This window comes from Taudactylus pleione, unplaced genomic scaffold (genome assembly GCF_031769625.1).
Source record: "Taudactylus pleione unplaced genomic scaffold, aTauple2 ptg000026l, whole genome shotgun sequence".
Classification (NCBI taxonomy): domain Eukaryota; kingdom Metazoa; phylum Chordata; class Amphibia; order Anura; family Myobatrachidae; genus Taudactylus; species Taudactylus pleione.
Window position 1 is genome coordinate 9,395,763 of NW_028284428.1, and position 18,935 is coordinate 9,414,697.

The 18,935-nt window shown below is 43.6% G+C and overlaps 1 protein-coding gene across 6 annotated transcripts in view; it reads left to right on the forward strand.

Moving 5' to 3' along the window:
- The window catches only part of MAP7D2 (MAP7 domain containing 2), a 163,919-nt gene that overhangs the window by 60,496 nt on the left and 84,488 nt on the right, over positions 1–18,935 (forward strand). The window contains exon 1 of one of the 6 annotated variants that reach the window (XM_088451504.1): positions 7,110–7,141. The exons of the other annotated variants lie outside the window; for them this stretch is intronic. The gene's annotated coding sequence lies outside the window, so the exon portion shown is untranslated. Of the gene's footprint in view, positions 1–7,109; positions 7,142–18,935 lie in introns of those variants that run through there. 6 annotated transcript variants of the gene reach the window in all.

An 18,935-nucleotide genomic window follows, 5' to 3' on the forward strand; every position in this document is an offset into this window, starting at 1 on the left:
CAAAACATAAAAATAAACCCTAGCCCGTCTGGGCTCTAACTAGACGGGTAACTCCCTTTCTACATGTGGCAGGGCCTACTGCCTTACCACAAACATAGTACATACCAATGTCACAGTGTTTTAGAACAAAAACCTCAATGTCTGTTCTCCCCAGGGTGTGTGAGACACTGCATCAAAACTCTACACAGCTCTTATGAGCCACTTCCAGGTGTAACCATTAATTAGCCTGGTCTCAGGCTGAAAAGCCCAACACCTGAAGCGGCCCTGTGGATGGAGCCCTCCCTTCTCTCTCACACCCACACCCCCAGGACCCATTATCCGGCTTTTACCAAAAGCCAACACTCAAATCTGCTTGGTAAAACAGACTTTTCCTGGGGGTTTAAATACATGACAGGAATTTGGGACACACATACATGCCATCCCCAACTTCTCCAGTACCTCTATCACAATATATATAATTCGGCAATTAAGGATTAATTAGTCGGCTACTGTGAAAATCTATTTAACAGCATCATTCGCATCGTTACATTTATCTTTTAAAATTAAAGAAAAGTCAGGCATACTTTTAGGTTTCAGTTAGATAGTGTATCTCACTATCTCCATATACCTAGACTAATTCTCTTATATATATATATATATATATATATATATTGTGATAGAAACATTGGTAAAGCGGTCCATGGCAGGTACATTTGTCCTAGGTTTTTGGCCTATGTGTTCAAAAAAAACCCAGGAGAAGTCTGTTTTGTAAGCAGACCAAAATGTCAGCTTTAGAGAAAAGCCGGTTTGGGTCCTGGGGGTGTGGATGTGAGGAGAGGGAGGGCTCCATCCACAGGCCACTCCAGGTTTTGGGCCTTTCAGCCTGGTAACGGGCTCATTAGGGCTTGCAGCTGGTAATGGCTAATGTAAGATGGGTTTGTTTGTGGCTGAGTGTCTCACACCTGTGAGAGCAGGCAGACTAGCCTGTTCAGAGACACTTGGTGATAATCCTTGTAAGTACTGTGCACGTGTTTTGTTGATAGTGAGGCCTACCATTATTATAGAGAGGGAATCTGCTGTGTAGCTAGTGCCCAGCCGGGCTAGGACTTATGTTTATGTTTTATTTATGTTTATATTCATTTGGCACTATAAAGACTGGCGCCGACCAGTTTGTACAAGAACCCCTAACTTGTATCCTATTTCTACAGCTGCTGTGTGTATGTAAAGAGGGAGTCCATCTACCCCAGGAGAGGGACCCCTATCATAACTGTGTCACATTTGGTGGAGAATGCGGGCAATCATACACTGAAGCTTGCAGCAAGGAAAAATTTTCGTTTAAAATTTAAAGGGACAGACACCAATTCATCAGGGTGGATATAGAGTTGCGTCCTTTGAAGTCCATGCGGATGCTTATGGAAGCCAGATTCTGCTTCCAACCTACATCCCAGGACAAAATGGAGGACATTGTTAAAGCCTTGTTCCAAGCTACGGCAGCTCAGCAAGAAGCTACCAGGACTCAGCAGGAATCCACCCAGGTGCAACGATTGGCCTTGGAGGCAGCCCAGAGGCTTCAACAAGTCACCATCGAGGAAACCCGCCAGGCCATAGCGGAAACAGCCGGGCCCTAAAAGAGTTGGTACAACAGCTTGTAGTCCGGTCTGGAGATGCTTCCCCTGCTATTCTAACTAACACTCACACCATACGGGCCAGTCACTTTCTGCAAAAGATGACCCAGAGTGATGTGGAGGCGTACCTTACGGCCTTTGAAAGAATATATATCTGTTTCACCCCTTTAATTATTAGAGGCTATGAGTGCTATTATTAAATTATTGTATGATACTGTCTTTTACACGGAGACACAATATCTATCTTGTTGCCATTTAGTATTTGCTCATTACACTGTTTCCAAATGAAGTGCAAACATATCCTACAGCACTGCAAGTACAAGCATAGGAATTAGTTTCCAGCCATAGCGATATCATTATCAGCGTTAGCAAATAATAACTTCCCATTCTGACACCGTTACTCGTAGCATTGTACATATACTGCTCATATCACCACTATTGTATAGACATGCATATACTGTTCATGTGTGATTAGTGCAACATTTTAACATGTACGGAGGGCGTTAGATCAATCATAATAAACACGCTAGCAGCGCGTGTCTTTGAAGCGCATTTCGCTTAACCGCTTATTCAAAATGTAACTGCATGGTGCCCGGAAGTCTTCTTCATCACCTATACCCAAAGGATTCCTGTAGACCCTATGGACCTTGTAGAAAAAGAGATAACAAGGGTAAATTCTTACCATATCTCTAGTTTTGTCAATGCTCCAATCAAAATAGGATGGTAATCTGTATAGTCTCAGATGGAGAGCAGTATGCGGTGATGTGCCACATTTCAGCAAAAACAGCCCACCATAGTAATTATTTAACCACTATTAAACTAATCAATTGAGAAACAGTCTCTAGTTTAGAGGGTGTGAAGAATAAATTTTGGCACTTGTGGAAATGTCAAGAGATTTTGGGTGGGATTGCACGGACATGCTTATATATAATTCATTATATTAATGTTTTTTTTTTTATTTGGTTGCTTTACTGTATTTGTGATAATTTTGGTGATCTACTCACTACAGATGTGTCCTGCTACATCTTTGGTGCATATGCAGCAAATCGCGGCACGCGGATCGCATCACTGTGATTGCACACACGCCTCCATAGGATTGCATGGTGTGATCGCAGTGCGCGCCATATATAATTTTAACTGGGTTTATCTAAAGTCGGCTTTTGTGACTTTTGGAGAAAAATCAATAGCAATAGACATAATGTAAAGAATAAAAGTTTAACCAAGAAACATTTTCTTTTAATCCCAAAATAGAAGATAAACAGTAACATATAGGGGTGTATTTTAACATCTTCTTTACAAAAAAATTTTTTTTGTTGTAATGAACTTTTAATTATAATTTTGTATAAGATCTATTTTGGAATAAACTTGTTAATCCAATTTTATTTGGTATATGTTCTGCACGTTTATATAGCGCATTATTTGGAGTTTATTTTCCGTTTGGGAAAGTTCAAAAACTCCTCTGTTCAGCGGATACAGTTTCTGGACTAGTTAGCGAGTATTAGTACTATACCTTTTCAGAAATGGTGTCCCTTTACACATGGCTCTCCAAGAATTTCAAAAGTGTCTATAATATCATATACCTAATTTAACGTGGTTCTATTTATCAAGCATTCTCCATCGATCATGGCTTGTGTATCCTTATTAAAGTTAATAAACATATGTGCACTTTAAGTTACTTTGTATTTCTTCTTCTTTGGAGAACATGGCAGGGCCGTATCTATAATGGGTGCAGGGGCATGTACTCATGTGACCGGCAGCCGCCGGTCACAATCCCGACAGCGGAATGCCGGCTAGGGATTTATGATAAGCGTCGAAATACCAATGCCTATCATAATTCCAACGCCGAGGACAATATCCCGAACGAAGGTAAATCCGGGGCGCCCTTAGCATTAGCCACTGGGGGAAGGATAGGATTAGGGAGTCTAGTTGGGGTTAGGGTTAGGTTTTGGGGAGGGAGATTAGGGTTAGGCACCCCTAGGGGGGAGGGTTAGGCACCCCCCCGGGAGGGTTAGGTCTGGGGAGCGGTAAGGGGGGGGTTAGGGTTGGGCACCCCCGGTGGTAGGTTAGGGTTAGGCACTGGAGGGGAGGTTAGGGTTAGGCACCACTAGGGGAGGGTTAGGGGGGGACAGGGGAGGTTAGGGTACTTACCTGCCTCTGTCGGGATCTTGATCCTGTCGGGATTTAAACAGCCGTTGGCATTTCAATCCCATTCCAGTGTAGGGTGTGCGGTGCACATGCACACCCTGCACCCATATTATCTAATACTTACCTCTCTGAGGTCCCACATCGGGTGTCTCAGCCCTGCACAAAACAAAGGAATATGCCCATCGCAGCCATTTTTCCACCATTTTGCGCATACGCAGTGAGGAAATCGCAAGGAAAATGGCGGATGGGCAATATCCCCGTTGACCTGTGCATGTGCAGTAGACTCTCTGGGCACAGACTAGTTCCCAGAGTCTACTGATGCTACAGTTGGCGGTCAGACGCATCAGTCTATGCCGCCGAGGAGAGAGGAGGGGGTTGCGGATGGGTAATGCATACGGGCCCCCTCCTCGCTTAATACGCCCCTGGAACATGGATTATTGTTAATTGCAATGAAACCGTTAATGAACACTGTACAAATTCCTTCCATATAGAAAGAACCATGCCAGTAGGCAAAGACGCTGAAGCCTCACCCTGTTCCACATACTGTATAGTTTATTAGTGGGCAGATACCTGGAACACACTTTTTTTTTTTTTCTAGTCATAGCTTTTGTATTGCAGATTATACATATTTATGTGGTTGGCTTGCTAGTAATGAGAAGTGATTGCCTAATATTTTATGTGCAATTTTTAGTGTTGATTTTTTGTTTTACTGGCCATGTCGCTGACCTAAGTTTGCTTGTAAATATCTATAAAATTGATACCTTAATGGTAAAACATTGTATAAAAACATCAAATGTGCTTTCCCTAAACATGCTATTAATTTCATCTATATTGGTTGTTTTAAAATATTGCAATTTGTCCAATCTAAAGCAGTAATTCAGTTTACTATAATCCTCATATAAAAAAGAGATTGGATGGAATCTGTGTTTTTGTTTTTCCTGGTGTACTGGTGTCATTTTGAATCCTTATAACTAGTTCCAGAAAGACTTATCCAGAGTACGGAAGCTACTATAAATGTTTGATCAACTTGTAACATTAGGTGAGTACACTACACTAAAGGCCCTCATACACTGTGCAATTTTTTACACGATTTGGCCGTTTTCGATCGATTGGAACGACCAATCGTGTAAAAAGAACGATGCCGATGTGCGCCCCCGCCATTGTACATCGTCGCAGATCAACTGAACCTGCAGGAAGCTATCGTCGACCGGTCTTCCACGATTTGAATTACCTCATTCCGTATGTGTGCACACGCAACGTTGTCATGCACAAGACAGATGCATGTAGCACGTACCAGGGAGATCTATGCTACATGCATCTGTGTCATTGACACACAAGCACGGATGGGATGAGTGACACCTGTCCGTGCTGCTGTTGTTGTAAAAGAAAAAAAGAGAGGGAAAAAAACTGCATCCCACCCCCCCAAAAGAGCAACCTGGGCTTTTAGTGACCCAGTGCTGGTTGTGCAATATACAGGGGACACATGATGTAGGGGTCCCCTGTATTTAAGCACAACCAGCATCGGGCTAGTTAGAACCAGCCCTGGTTGCCAAAATACGAGGGACAAACGACATAGGGGTCCCACATATTTTGCACAACCAGCACTGGGCTCTGATCTGGTCCTGGTTCTGGAAATACAGGGGGGAAAAATGACTTTTTCTAGCTGGGGGCTAATGTCACAGCCAGAGGAGCTCTTTCACCGGGTCCCTCAGCCGAAGCATTAACCCTGACTGCTAGTCAGCCCAGGCCGGGGATGGGAGCCGGAGGACCCCCCCCCCCCCCAATAAAGCGGTCCCCCTCTTCAGGGCACCCCAGGCCGATAGCCCGGGGCCATCCCCGGGTTGATTATGTAGTGTAGTTCATTTGAAAGTGTTGGTACTGGAGAACCACAAGTACCAGCATGCGGGGCATCAAGAGTTTGCTGGTACCTGTAGTTCCACAGCAAAAGCAATATTAAAATAAACACAGGACACACACACTGTACAAAGTATAAGTTTATTAAACATAAATGCACACACTATCCTTTTACTTGTTCTTAATAAATAATTCTTAAAGAGCAAACCAGTGTCAGTGAACCATAGTCTCACTCCCCTTCTCTTGAGCTGCTTATACATATATTAGAAGATGGTAAGTATCTGTGGGCTGTGAGGGCTGGATGCGGGGTGCCAGGGGCTGGAGCTGGGGAGACATACGGAGGTGCAGGCTGATGAAACATGGGGCTGGCTGGGGAGTCGTTATAAGTACAGAGTGTAATTATGGGGGGAGGGGGGGGGGCACACCAGTCCATTTGTTTGCTAGGGAGGCTCTGATCCCTAGATACACCACTAAAGGTACATGTTCATTAAGCCACGCATGTCTATATTGATCCCACATAGCACTGGCTTGCATAGTGCTACATCACCAAGGAACACATCCGACAGTAACCATTTAGTGGAGACTCCTTGTACATACACATGTATAATATATTTTATATACACACACAGACGTGTAAAAAACACATTGGACCCAGCATTCGCCGAGTTGAGGATTCCATCCCTTCCCACCACTTACTTCGGTTGCACTTTCCTGCAGTCCCTTGGTCTGTACCTTATTACATACCAAGCACGACTATCATATATAAATTACTGATTGCTTTGGCCAATCACTCATAGTATTTACTCTTAGGAAATGTAACTATATGCAGAACTGCATACAGATTTGCTCAGTATGTGTAATCATGTACATTCATACTGTACCATGCCTGCCAGCCTGACTATGAGATAATGGCATGCCACAGTCTGTCTAATAACAGGCTGCTGATAGTTTTGTTTTTTAAATACATAATGAATGGTGATTGCAGCAGAAAATCAAGTGAGGAAGACAATTGGTGATCATAGTCCCACATCTGAAATGGAAAGCGGAATATATATGCATCTTGTACTTTCATATAAAGGTAAACTATATCATCATGTTGTTTCCCCATTTTATTCTGTGTAATTGCTGTATTCAGCCCTTTCTTTGTTTAGTGAGCCAGGAAAACACCTTGTTGCTATTTATTGTTTAATTGGTATAAAATAAGACCATACAGTCATTGTTCTACTGCAATGACCACCAACTACATTTGTAAGTAGGATAGGTTGCAGTGTGTAATGACATGGAGGCAAGACGGCTCGCATCCTTATTATTTAAGCTGTTACATTTTGGTAATACTTTCCCTTTAACAGTCTGGCAGGCAGCAGACATGTTTGAATGAGGTTAGCATTTGCTCAGCTGGTTTCCAAGGTTACTGAGGAAGATGGGTTAGGGCATGCAGCGCCAATAGCAGAGGAGAGTATAATTGTTAAGCCTCCCTTTTTGTCTACACTTTCAAATTCCTTTTGTGCTGAAGGTAGGAGAAAACATCACTCCATGAGGTAAGCATTCAGCTTTCTGCTTTTAGTTTTAACTCTTTCTATACATTGGAACATTTTGTTATTCTATGTCAGGGGTCTTCAACCTTTGGTTTGAAGAACCATGTTCTATGTCTTCACTGTGTGACTTTGTCAAATGCATACCCTGTTCTATGGTAAACTCAAAATACCTGGGTGTGAGGGTTGGAATGTACAGCGTTTCTTCATACAACAATTCATCTGTTTTCATAATTTTTAAAAAGGCAATACTTGGAGACCAATTCATAGTTGAAACCTTCTCCAGGTATATGTAGTATACACACAGCTTTAGGGAACTGACATTTCATTCATGTTTGACTTGAATTGTGATATAGTAGTCTTGCTAATAAAATGTTTATTTAAAAAATTCTTTCTTTGGGCTCTTTGTTAATATATATAGTTCGCACTCACATTATTTGAAAAATATGTCCGATGGGTTGCAAAACAACTGTCCCATTCATAATATGAGCCAGAGTAGTTAAAGAGAGCATTCTACAGGATCCAATTGCAGTCCGAAAGATTACATTTTATTTACCACATGTAGTACAGGTTATGCAATGCTTCTCCTGTTGCTTTGATATGGATTACCACCATGCTGGCTTAGGCATGCTGGGACTTATAGTGTCACAGCCATATACTATGTATGCTATGAATGGAGCTGGATAGTTTGTATTTTATGTTGTACTCTAGAGTATATTGTACTCTACTGATGTGTATACTTAGTGCAGATAAACATAGAAAGACTAAAATTCATATTCGTGAAACATAAGATACACTGTTTTTGGTTTTGTCACATTGTGAGAGGGCAAGTGTGGGCCTGCTTTATTTTGCAGTGTGTAAGCAGGCTGCTGTCTGGAGGAAAGAGTTACAGGAGAGCGAGACTACAAATTATACCTAGCTGGGAAATTTACATTGTTGTTTCCTTTTGAAGTTTTTGTGCAAGAACAAAGGTAGGGTATGATAATGATTCTGGAAACCATGAAGGAAGTTTGTAGCCATATGAATCTGTATCGGAAAATGTTATCTTTCTTTAATCTTCTATCTTGAGGTATCTTCTTTTTCTCTTATGGTAGTCATTATTTCCCCATAAGGAGTAAAGCCTGTCTAACTTTATTTTAAATGTCCTCAATTGTCTCTGCCGAACATTTCTGATTTGGAATGCTATTTTGTAATAAAAAAAAAAAGTTTGATTAGTTATTTTAAATTTTTTTTATAATTTTGTGAATACTTATGACTCTAAAGCTGGGTACACACCTTACGATGGTGCGCTCCAACTATGCGGTAATGCTATCCACCGTACAATGACGCAATATATTGTTACATGCTGCATGTAATAGCACCGCATTGGCCTTGGAATCGTCCCATCTGATGGGTAGTACAGCAGATGGGACAATTAAATGAACAATAGCCGGGAATGACGGATTGGGCATACATACTATACAATGTGTACGATGTATCATTCCGATCCGTGTCAGAACGATATATTGGACGATAGGTCGTATAGTGTGTACCCGGCTTAAACCACTCCATAAAGGAGGAAACTTTCACACAAAGCTAATCTACAAAGCCATTCAAAACCATGTATATACAGAATAACAATATAAAATGCCAGAACCAATACTGTGCGATCCAATATCCTAATAATGCAATATCTTACCTCAATAAAACATTGCTGTAAGATAGCCATCCTGCTCATTTATATTTTCAGCAATTTATTGGACATCAACAATGCCCTAACTATTTAAGGTGCCCACACACATACCGACTTGCTCCCAATCAGCCGATGTACATGATTTCCCCTGAACTCTCCCCAGGCAGTCTTGTTCACGATTTGGAATTAAAAATGTCCAATCTGACTTAAGATCTATCTTGCAGCCAGTGCATTGTATCCAAGATTGGCTAATCTGCCCTACAGGACGGCAGATCTGAAGATGTGAGGTGCGACGAGCGGGGATGAGCATCGGCATCGTGTAGAAACTCACGATTTGGCCATTTTTTACATGATCTGTCGTCACGATTCGTTGAAATCTGCCAAATTGGATGTAAAGTCGGTATGTGTGTGGGCGCCTTTAGTATTAAAACATTTTTCCTGCAGTTGAATTGGGTGTCCCCTTGTCATCTGCACTTTCCAAGGTATGAATAGCTCATTAGGCAAATACTTGGATTGACCTCCTATAGATTTCTACATACTGATTACTGAGGTAAAGCTATATTTGACTTATGTGCATCTATTCCCATCTTTATGCATCCTATGATTTTATTTGACTTATTAGCAGTTTCCTGAGTATTGGAGTTATCGATCAGTTTATTAACAATTCTGATATCCTTACATTGCCAATGTTAAACTTTGTCTGCCATACTCCTGTGTGTGTGCGCGTGCGGATGTGTGAGTGTGCGCGTATGTGTTTGCACGCGTGTGTGTTTGTGTGTGTGTATGTATGTGTTGTGATAGAAGCACTGGAGAAGTGTGGAATGGCTTCTCTGTATGTCCTAGGTTCCTGTCATATGTGTTCTGAAACCCCTAGGAGAAGTCTGTTTGGGAAAAACAGACTAGAAATGTCGGCTTTAGAGAAAAGCAGGTTTGGGTCCTGGGGGTGTGGATGTGAGGAGAGGGAGGGCTCCATCCACAGGCCACTCCAGGTTTTGGGCCATTCAGCCTGGTAACCGGTTCATTAGGGCTTGCAGCTGGTAATGGCTAATATAAGCTGGGTTTGTTTGTGGCTCACACCTGGGAGAGCAGGCAGACTAGCCTGTTCAGAGACACTTGGTTACTTTCCTTGTAAGTACTGTGCATGTGTTTTGTTGATGGTGAGGTCAATAGGCCCTACCATTATTATAGAGAGGGAATCTGCTGTGTAGCTAGTGCCCAGCCGGGCTAGGACTTATGTTTATGTTTTGTTTGTTTATATTCATTTGGCACTATAAAGACTGGCGCCGACCAGTTTGTACGAGAACCCCAGACTTGTATCCTGTTTCTACGGCTGCTGTGTGTGTAAAGAGGGAGTCCATCTACCCCAGGAGAGGGACCCCTACCCTGACTGTGTCACTGTGTGTGTGTGTGTGTGTGTGTGTGTGTGTGTGTGTGTGTGTGTGTGTGTGTGTGTGTGTGTGTGTGTGTGTGTGTGTGTGTGTGTGTGTGTGTAAATATATACGATAAGATGCTATACCATTATGTGTCATATAACTTTACTTTAGATTATTGTCTGTAAATATGAACACCATAAATTCTAGACCAACTACAAAGATATTGGTAAACCAATTGATATAATGATCCTTCTGGAAAACCCCTAATAGCTTTTAGCCCCCGTTTTAAAGTATTCTATTTATAAAAAGCATACAGTATGTTTTATATATCCGTAGGCCGGTTGTATATAGTTTTCCCTCTAGTTCTAGGTTTTCATCTTCTGTACCAATCTGTTATGTGGAACAGTATGAAATGCTTTACTAGCAAATGCTTTACTAGTCCTATACGCTTGTATTAAAGAGATCTAGACAAACATTGGGTGCAGTTATGTGGAAAGCAGTGTTATTGCTATAACTGAACATAATTAAAAACAAATTGGAAAACCTGTTAATGTCCATTTCATTAACAAATCTATAGTAACAGACAGGGCCGGCCCTAGCCCAATTTTTTGGTAAGCGAGTATATTTTTTGGTGCCCCCCTATACAGTGCCCCCAGTAGTAAGCCCCTTATATAGTGCCCCCAGTAGTAGTCCCCCTATGCAGTGCCCCTTATATAGTGCCCCCAGTAGTGGTCCCCCCTGTGCAGTGCTCTTTGTGCCCCCAGTAGCACTCTCCTCCTATGCAGTGTCCCCAGTAGTAAATCCGCCCCATGCAGTGCCCCCAATAGTGGTACCCCTCATGCAGTGCCCTTTAAACAGTGGCCCCAGTTGTAGTCTCCCCCCCCCCCCCCCCATGCAGTACCCCCAGTATTGCCCTTTATATAGTCCCCCGATGCAGTGCACCCAGTGGTAGTCCCCCCCCCCCTTGTAGTGCCCCAAGTGGTAGTCCCCCCCCTTGTAGTGTCCCTAGTAGCAGTCCCCCAGTGGAGGTTCCTTCCCCCTCTGCAGTGCCCCCAGTAGTAGCCACAACCTTGTAGTGCCCCTGGTAGTAGTCCTCCCCCCCCCCTTGTTGTGCCCCCAGTAGTATCCACCACCTTGTAGTGTCCCTAGTAGTAGTCCCCCTTTAACCCACCCCCAAGTAGACACACATGTAATAAAAAAAACCCCACTTACCTGAATCCCCGCTCCGTCTCCTGCTCCTGCCCCCGCCATCCGATCCTCAGTCCGTCCTCCCGGGCCGCTCTGCATTATGGGAGAGACGTCATGACGTCTCTCCCATTACCCACTGCGGGAGCCGGAAGATGGCCCGGCTCCGGCAGTGGGCACAGCACTCTATCCGGTCAGCGCTACACGTGCAGTGCAGCTGTGTTACAGAGACAGTCTGCCCGCATGGTCGCAGCTGAGGCGCCCTCCACTATGTGGCGCCCTACTCAGCTACGTATCATGTGTATGGGTAGAATGTGTATGGGTAGGAGGCTTGGCAACTGGGGTCCTTGAAGCTGTAAAAATCTTGCAGATTTATCCTGTTTTAGCTAGATCAAAAACAGAACCTCTGTATATAACTGCAGTTTCGACCACACCATATAAATACATAAACAAATATAATACAACTGGTCCCAATATCTCCAGAATAGTAACACAATTATCTTCTAATATCAGCATACAGTACTACCCTGTTGGCTCAATATCACACATCTATTGCCATACTCCGGGCCGTTGAGATATCTGTGGGGCTCGGGTGATACTGTTCGCAAAGCAGCACCGCATGCTGCAAAGAGGAAACTTTGTGCCCCTCCAAGAGGCCCGAGAAATTCGTACTCGCCTCTCCCCTTCTTGGCACCTCTGGCCATACTACCACATTTAGTTAAATCAATGCAATGGTGGTCAGATTTCCTTTTCCTCAGGGCCCCCTAACAGGTCATTTTGTCCAAACCAGTCTTTTAAAATCTCTAATTTAGTAATGAATACACCTATGCACTTTTCTGTGATATCTGAAGTGGTCCTGAAGGACTGAGTTTGGACGCCATTGCATTAAAATGACCTCATCATGCAAAGAAACAATGGTATACTGGGTACTATCACTACCTATATCCACAGTATTAGTATTCCAGTTTACTAAAATTTCCCTAGGTAGAGACCATTCACACATAACGAAAATGCTAATGCTTGTTGTGAGACTGCAGAAGTAGGAAAGCCATCGAGTTGTTGCGTTTGGATCACAGAAAGATCTTTGCCAGTAATGTAAATCGCAATACCAGATAATCACTGGGACCTGCAGTGCATCATCTAGAGCAGCAGCTGTATGTTACTTCTAGTAGGCTACTTTTGTGTCTGTATCTGCTCCCTAGTGCCCCCAGGGCCCTGGGACTGCATGTGATGGTCTAATTATTTAATGCTGTCTCTGTTGCATTCTTCACCGATTGCTGGAAGAAAATTAGCGGTGTCCCTCCACCAGAACAGCCCACATGCCTTTTGGTATCCCTAGGTTCAAAGATCAACCATGCAATCTTTAGGTCCTAGCCATCTTTACATGCACACGGGACCTGACTGCTTGTAAGGCCAGCCACTCTGATATTTTAACCATGGCAGTGCATCTGCACGTGTTATGTGTCACATAAGTCCTAAAGCATCATTGCTATTTCATCACTCTCATGCCAATGCTAACTTGTAAGGTAAGTCACACAAAGTTCCTTTCAGAGAAGCAGTTCCATTGTGGTTAGAGGGTACCAGAAGGGCTTCATGTCCTAGCCTGATGTAATGGCCAGCTGTGTAGAATGAGCAGCAGTACAATCTCTGAGATGGGGCTGGATGGGACCTAAAAAGGCAGCCCAAGAAAATGATGTACTACTTTGTCCAATCAACACTAAACCCCTCCTCCTTGAGTAATCCAAACATAAATTAGGAGTTCGACTCCATGCCTTATCCCTATGGGTTTGCTATGGAGAAATTCAAATATTTCAAATGCTCTGTTCTAGTATTTACCTCCTTCTAAAGAGTAATCAGATTGGTTTGGTATGACGGTCATGAACACATCTATTGCATAATTCCAAATAGCATTCCTTTTATACAGGGTACATTATGCTTTCACTGGCAGCACTCCACAGTTTATTGGCTGTCTATGAGTTTAGAGCAATATAAAACTTACATAAAAGCAAGTTAATCTTTTTTGATTACTTGTTTTGATTATCTTATTTCCTCTAATGTATATTCTTTGTACCCTACTGTTTCTCCTTTATAAACGGCTCGTGCATTCAGAACCTTTTTTTTTCTCTTTTGTTGGCTATGCATGTCTTGCTCCAAACCTAATGCAGAAGCCCGAAAAGTAATCTAAAAGTACTGGTGCAGGCAGTGGATCCTTTAGTCTTTATGCCTAACGTGTGCCGTAGACATGTGCTAGTAATGAAACCTCATAGATGGGTGACTTTAGCAACCTAATTCCCAAACTCTGCTGAATTTCAGAGATTTGCCACTGGTGCGTAAATAATATCCCTTTCACATTGCAAAAGTAACACGGTATATTGCCGGGTCGAGGTGCAGTGTGAACGCGTCAACAGAAAAATTGCTGGGTCCAGCGACTTGGCATTTCAACCCTGCAATCGACCAGAGTTGAACTCTGGAACAAGCCTGATTGATGTGCAGTGTGAATGGGCACAAACTGGGTTATCCAACCTTGCACTCAGCAAACAGCGATGATTGGCTGTTCCTGTGTCTCCTTTGATGTGAGCAGCCAGAGCCCTGGACTCACGCGCAGCACACTGCAGATAACAGAGGCAGCACTGCTGTATTAAATAGATTTAATACCATAACACCACTACAGCAATGTCCATTTGGAGTGATGAAGAGATGAGGGCGTTGCTGGTCATAAGGGGCGAGGAGGAATTGAGAAGACCGATGACAGGCACAGTGAAAGACTCTGTTGTCCACAAAAATATATAAAAAGTCCTGGAAACCCATGGCTTCCGTCGGACTCAGCAGCAGGGGGTATATAAACTTAAGGCCCGGTGTTCTGTGCGGCCGCGTGATGACGTAGTGACGTCATGACACGGCTGGGTTTGAGGATTTTCGGTGGGGACAGGGCCCAGGGGTAATCTGGCTGGACGCCGTTTTGATGACTCCTGTGAGCTGCCTGCAGGGCGGCACCTTGCTGAGGAGGGTGGAGACTGGAGAGTGTCACATGCAGCCGTGGTGACGTCCGGACATGGCCGGCCCAGGTATAAAAAGCGCGGCGCGGGCAGGAATCTGTGTGGATGCCATCTGCGGACCTCATTATCTGGTGACAGACGCCATCTGCAGACACCAGGGTATTACTGTGTGTGGCATAATGTGAATGGGCTCTGCGTGGCATAACATGAATGGGCTCTACTGTGTGACGTAACGTGAAAAAGGGATACTACTGTGTGACGTAAAGTGAGAAAGGGACACTACTGTGTGACATAACGTGAAAAAGGGACACTACTATGTGACGTGACGTTAGAAAGGGGCACTACTGTGCGGTGTCATTTCTTTAGATTGTAAGCTCTCACGAGCAGGGCACTTTTCCCTCATGTGCTTCTCCTTATACTTTCTTCTACTCCTTACTCCTCATAAGGGCATCTAACACTTGATTGCTGACTCCCTGCTGCTTATTTTGAGTGTTATGATCGCTAAAGCAGCACATTCCTTTATTGTATTGTACTTTAAGTCACTGGTTTCTTGTTCACTTATTTTTTTATGTACTTTGTAAGGTGCTGCGGAACACTTGTGGTGCCATATAAATTGAGGATAATAATAATATGACTAAGAGGCACTACTGTGTGGCATAATTTTAATTGGGAGTACTATTATGTGGTTACGCCCCTTCCCAGTGAGACCAAACTTGGAGTTTTTTGCGCATGCTCTCCCTGCTTCACTTGTGGATGGCGGCACAAATGCTCTTTTGTCAAAATGTGTAGTTACAGCTCTGAATTTGGTGTGCACAGATGTGTCCTCTGCATTCAGCACCCCTGCCCTAAAAAATTCCTACAGTAAACACTATCTATTCTTCTACAACTGCTAAGCTAGGGATTGGTCAATTGGGAAAATGCCTTCTCTTTTCTTTGTGTGTGACCTACACCAGTGAAGTGCCAGCTTTACCTAAGGCTGTGTGCTGTACACTGGTGTCACAAGGGGGGGATGCAGGCCGCACCTGGGTGTCACCAGCCAAGGGGTGACGCCAAAGTGCTGGCTCCCCCTCAGTGACAGGAGCCGGGTGCTGCATTACGTGCAGCACTCAGCTCCTAGCACAGTGAGGGAGCCGGCACTTCACACAGGCCGGTCCCCAGGAGCAGCCTGCACCCCCGGTGTGACAAAAAATGGGGTTCCGGCAGCGAGGCCACGTCCCCACTGAGGCCACACCTCCTTATTTGCCGGTGTGCAGCACCACCGCACGCAATACAAGCTCCCCAGGGACGTCACTGGTACTGTACATGCCTATAGATATATCTGTCCAATCTGTCTGGTGGGAAGGAAAATCTGGTCCATTTTCCAGCATCTGGGAGCAAATTTGTATTATTTGCTCCCATACATTACCAGATTTTCCGTCCAACCACACAGATTGGACATATATATCTATTGGTGTGTACACAGCTTAACAGAACCAACACTATACCAAATGTTTGACTATGGCACATGTTTGAATCCCCTGCAGGATGTGCTCTGTTGTATGTATTTTAATAAAGAGAATGATGTGTACTTTTGTTTGAGCATAGACTAAGAAGTGGGAGGGGTCAGGAATAGTAAGGGGATGTGTCTATGCCAGGAGCCAGATGCTGATGCAAGGTGAGCCTGTGTGCTCTTCATATGCCAGGGCCTATTTTTAGTCCCAGTCCGGCCCTGATTATGGCTCACATTTTTTGCCCCATTAATTAACATGTTAGCAGCGATAACAGATCGCCTAAAGGGGCAATTTACCATTGAACTCATACCAGTACATTGCATCAAATAGGAGGGCTGTCCCAGCGATTTTGCCCCATTGACCTTACCTTCACTGCTTGCTTATCGCAGCGGCAAAGGAAATGTGAGTACATGAACAGTCATTTTACCTGTTTTCAGAGTAAATCAGGTTGAAATATAGGCCCCTTATTTTCACACTGTATTCTAAATAAGGCATCTTGCTGTCATTTGCATCTATTCAGTCTGTCCTTCCAAACATATCAGACCACCCGATGACCAGTTTCCCTTCTATACTATGGCTACAAATCGTTACAGGAGTTAAACTGAAGTTCAGAATGTTTGTGAGGGTCAGAGGATGCCCCTTGCCTTGTACAGACTGAATCGGTATGAAATACCGCCGGCCACATGTCCGGCGGTTCGACTCCCGGCAGCGGCAGCCCGACACTGGAACAGATCCCGGCAGCGGCAGCCCGACAGCGCTGGAAATCCTGATCGTCCCCAGGAAAGTATTAACTAACCTAACCTACCCCCCTAACTCTCCCTTAGGGGTGCCTAACCCTAACCACCCCCCCAAGAGCCTAACCCTAATCCCCCCCTTCCCCGCTGCCTAAACCTAAGTCCCCCGGGGGGGTGCCTAACCCTAACCTCCCCCTAGCCTAACCCTAACCTCCCGGGGGAGGTGCCTAACCCTAAGTCCCCCTCGGGAGCCCTAAACCTAACCATCCCCCCCCCGCGCGGCTGTCCGCTTGCCGTGCCCGGCATCCCTTCGATCGGGATGCCGGGCTCCCGGCTTCGGGGAAATGAGCGGGCATTTCACCCTCGCCGGGATATGACTGTCGGTATAATGTCAGCCGGCTTCCCGATTGCATCCCGTACAGACCTATATTTTGTACAATACATAGCATTGCTTGTATATCTGATGATAATAATGGGGCTTGGCACTGTAATTTGGGTATGGGACTTACCAGCATATTGATCAGGCATGCGCCATATGTTTCTAACTGTCCAGCTGCAGAGAGCAGCAAATGAGTATATGGAGAACATTACAAAAGCTGATTGGATATGATAAAAGTGAAATTAACAAAACCAATTCAGTACATTACGCTTCATATTAGAAAATAAAATTAGACATGGTAAGAAAAATCTATAGACTCAACTAGAAAAATACTAGTTTTGGTTTTCAGGGGTGTGGATCAAAAGGTCTACAGTAAAAGGGTAGACAGTGTTTTGGTAGACACCACAAGTTAGACATTCAATAGGTCGACAGGGACACAATGTCGACAGGTTCAATAGGTTGACATTAAATGTTGACAGGGTCAAAAGGTCAACACTCAAATGGTCAACACATGTTTTTTGGGTTTTTTCTAGCCCTAATCTTCACCCTAACCCAATTTCTCCCTCTTGGTGCCTGACCCTAAACCTCCTTCCTGGTGCCTAACCCTAACCGTCGGGGTAAGTGCCTAACCCTAAAAAAATGTGTTGACCAGTTTTGTGTCGACCATTTGTGTCGACATTTTGACCATGGTGACCATTTGTACCTGTCAACCTTCTTACATGTCAACCATTAGTGTGTCGGACTAGTGACACTGTCGACCTTGTGTCCCTGTCGACCTATTGCCTGTCTAACCCGTGGTGTCTACCTAAAACATTGTCTACCTTTTTTATTGTAGCTCTAAAGACCGGATACAGGTTTTCAGCCATACTTGTTCATACTATTATATTCTTTTTGCCAACCCCAACACCCACACAGTTTTAATAGGCAAAATCCAAGATTTGTAAACAATTATTTTTTATTAGTCCCAATGTTAGTCAGAATTATATGTTTGTTACTACAATAGAAACCTGTATTGACAGGCATTTAAATAATTTAAAAATAAAACTTCTAAATGTCACGCTGACATGTTGAGGTGCTTGGGTGCAGGTGTAGGTGTACCATAATCTGTCTTAGCTTTATTACCAGGCCTGAGCATTCGCTTAACCAATTTTGCCTAAACCCTAAATACTTGCCGACTCACCCGCATTGAACAGGAGGCTCCCAAAAATTGTGTGGCGCTCCCGGCTGTACGCTAGATTGGGCAAGCATCATCTACATTCTCACGCTGATTATGATAAAGCATCTCTATTATTATTATGTTTTCTATCATCCACAGACTACAGTATCTCAGTTTATAGGTGGTATGTGGCACAAAGGCTTTCTGTGACCCCACTATCTCTACTAGTTGTAATATATGTGATTTTTTTTTTTTAGTAACTACATAATGCAGTGCCTTGTATGCCGGCTTTATGTATTCTTATTTTACTGTAATGTTACTCTGTAATGGATAGAAATAAAAGGATCCTTCGCTATAGAACAGGAATTTTTCTTTGTGTAAGATCCGTCAAGAGATGTAGGAAGTTCCGTGAGAGGGCCAAATTGTGTTTTAAGATCAATTGTACTGTTAGTTGTTTTAATCTTTTTAGTGTCTATTCGTCATTGTAGATGTTTGATGGGATTACTCATGTCAGAGTACCCATGATCTTCTGTTGCTCGGTCACAGTGATCTCCTTTTTTTTTATTGTCTCTTTAAATGTCTAACTAGTAATTAAGCAAACAATAGGTGAGCAGAGAGATTTATAGTGGGAATGGCTATAGTTCTTATAGTGCATTTCACAGAACTGATCTTATGTTGAGTGAAAATCCTTATAGATGAACTGCACAGACTATGAACTACTGAAGTTCAGCACATGAATAGTCACCCTAAGCTGATAAATGTGAATTACAGGGAAAGATTCAATGGAACTTATAAAAAAAAAAAAAATATATATA